Here is a 3,349-nt window from a genome sequence, read left to right as displayed (position 1 = left end):
GACTAGAAATGTGTAAAAGAATATTCGAGTCCTTTAAATAATAGTCTTTAAATAAAACATCATTAAGTTGGGATAGTGGCATCTCATTGCATTTGATTAACAAAGGTAATTAAAAATATTTCATATTATTTCCAGCTTAGAATATTTAATTTTATAGCACAATAAGAAACTCATGTTGTAAAAATTAGATATGGAAATAATTTATTTAATAATGCCTTCCCTACTACTTTTTAACCTTACTCTGTAACTGTCCTCAGAGGTCTACCATATATTTTATTTTTATTGGTTCTTCTTCAAATCCATTCTCTATTCGTCTGTTGTCTATTGAAGGATGCGTTGTCCAAGGTCATTTTAAGTGCTAGATACTGAATATGTGGATTAAATTTCAAGTTAAAGATCTGTTTTCTGTGATTCTTCATTGCTACCCTACCTCGTGTTGTATTGGGTTTCCTATTGCTACATAATAAACTTGGTGGCTTAAAAGAAAACACATTTATTGTCCCACAGCTTCCATGGGTTAGGAGCCTATGCACAGCTTACCTGGGTCCTCTGCTTAGTGTCTCACAAGACTACAATCAAAGTGTTGGCCAGGGACATAATGTCATATGATCCCATGTAGTTGTTAGAAAATTCATTTCCTTGTAGCTCATAGAATTCATAGAGGCTTACTTCTTCAAGACCAGCAGGAGAAGCTCTCTGAAATCTGTATTATTTTTGGAAGGACTCACCTGATTAGGTCATGCCCACCCAAGATAATTTCCATTCCTACTAACTCACATCCAACTGACTAGGGATGTCAATTACATCTGCAGAATTTCTTCTGTCATAGCATGGAAGTCACATTTCATCACATTTACCATATGTTATTGTTTAAAAGCAAGTTGAAGATTCCATTCACATGCATGGGAAGTGGATTATACAAGGCTGTGGGTAATTGTAGAATGTAGAATTTTATCTACCACATATGTCATTGTATAGAAAAATAATATTTAACAGAATACAAAACTCATAGATAAGGCCCAGTTGATTCACAATAATTTGGTATTTTCTTTACTTCAGTCAATTGTCTTATCATATTACTTCTATTTCAGTGTATTTCTCTATATGGTGATCTGTAATCAGTGATCTTTGATGTTACTATTGTAATTGTTTTGGAGCACCACAAACCATGCCCAGATAATATGGCAAACTTAATAAATGCTGTGTGTGTTCTTCTGATTTCTCCACCAACCAGCCGATCCCCCATTGCTTTCCTGCTCCTTGGTCACTCTTATTCCCTGAGACGCAACAATATTGAAATTAGGCCAATTAATAAGCCTACAATAGACTTTAAGTGTTTCAGTGAAAGAAAGATTTGTACATCTCTCACTTTAAATCAAATGTTAGAAATGACTAAGCTTAGTGAGAAAAGTGTGTTGAAAGCTAAGATTGCCCCAAAGCTAGGCCACTTGTACCAAATAGTTAGCTAAGTTGTAAACGCAAAGGAAAAGTGCTACCCTATGACTGATAAGAAAGAGAAACAGACTTCTTACTGATGTGTAGAAAGTTTTAGCAGTCTGGATAAAAGATCAAATCAGCCACATTTCCTTAAACCAAAGTCTATTGCAGAGTAAGGCCCTAGCTCTCTTCAATTCTGTCAAGGCTGAGAGAGGCAAGGAAGTTTCAGAAGGAAAACTGGAAGCTAGCAGAGGGTGATTTGTGAGATTCAAGAAAATAAGCCATCTCCATAAAGTAAAAGTCCAAGGCGAAGCCGCATGTGGTGATGTGGAATCTGCAGCAAATTATCCAGAAAATCTAGGTAAAATAATTGATGAAAGTGAGCACACTAAATAACAGATTTTCAATGTAGATGAAACAGCCTTCTATTAGAAGAAGATGTCATCTATATTTTCATAGCAAGGGAGGAGAAATCAATGCCTAGATTCAAAGCTTCAAAAGACAGGCTGACTCTTGTTAGGGGCTAATGCAGCTGGTGACTTTAAGTTGAAGCCAATGCTCACTTACAATTCTGAAAAATCCTAGGGCTCTTACGAATTATGCTAAATCTACTCTACCTATGCTCTATAAATGGAACACCAAAGCCTGGATGACAACAGATGTGTTTACAGCATGGTTTACTGAATTTTTAGTCCACTGTTGAGGCATGCTTAGAAAAAATGATTCCTTTCGAAATGTTACTGTGTCCTGACGATGCATCTGTTCACCCAAGAGCTCTGATGCAGATATACATGGAGATTAATGTTGTTTTCATGCCCACTAACACAACATCCATTCTGCAGCCCAGGGGTCAAGAAGTAATTTTGACTTTCTAGTCTTATTATTTCAGAATACAATTCTTAAGGTTATAGCTGCCATACAGAAGGATTCCTCTGATGGATATGGGCAAAGTAAATTGAAAACCTTCTGGAAAGATTTCATGATTCATCATTCTAGATGCCATTAAGAACATTCATGATTCATGGGAGGAGGTTAAAATAGCAACATTAATAGGAGTTTGGGAAAATTTTATTCCAGCCCTATGGATGACTGTGAGGCATTCAATATAATAGGAGTTTGGAAAAACTTTATTCCAACCCTCATGGATGTCTTTGAGGCATTCAAGACTTTAGTGGGGAAAGTAACTGCAGATGTGGTGGAAATAGCAAGGGAATTAGAATTAGAAGTGGATCCTGAAGATGTGACTGAATTGCTAACATCTCATGATAAAACTTCAATGGATGAGAATTTGCAAAGAAACGTGCTCATCTATGAATGAGCTAAGAAAGTAGTTTCTTGAGATGGTGTCTACTCCTGGTGAAGATGATGTAACTATTGTTGAAATGACAACAAAGGATTTAGAATATTACATAAACTTAGTTGATAAAGCAGTAGTAGAGTTTGAGAGGATTGATTCCAAATTTCAAAATTGTTTTACTGTGGGTAAATTCTTCAAGCATGGTGAGCTACAGAGCAATCTCTTCTGAAAGGAAATGTCCATGAATGTGGAAAACTTCAGCAGTGTTGTCTCTCCCTGCCCCACCCTGAGATATGGTCTCACTATGTTGCCAAGGCTGGCCTCAAACTCCAGGCTCAAGCAATCTTCCTGGGTCAGTCTCCTGAATAGCTGGAATGACAGGCACATTCCTTTGTGCCCAGCTTATTGTTGTCTTATTTTAAGAAATTGCCTCAGCTCCCTCAACCTTCAGCAACCACCACCTGATCAATCAGAGGCCCTCAACATCAAAGCAGGACTTTCCACCAGCAAAAAGATTATGATTTGCTGAAAGCTCAGCTGATCATTAGAACTTTTTAGGAATAAAGTATTTTTTAGCAATAAAGTATTTTTAATAAAAGTATTTTTAATTAAAGT

Source organism: Propithecus coquereli, unplaced genomic scaffold (genome assembly GCF_000956105.1).
Source record: "Propithecus coquereli isolate 6110/MARCELLA unplaced genomic scaffold, Pcoq_1.0 Scaffold195, whole genome shotgun sequence".
NCBI lineage: Eukaryota > Metazoa > Chordata > Mammalia > Primates > Indriidae > Propithecus > Propithecus coquereli.
This window is presented reverse-complemented; position numbering follows the sequence as displayed.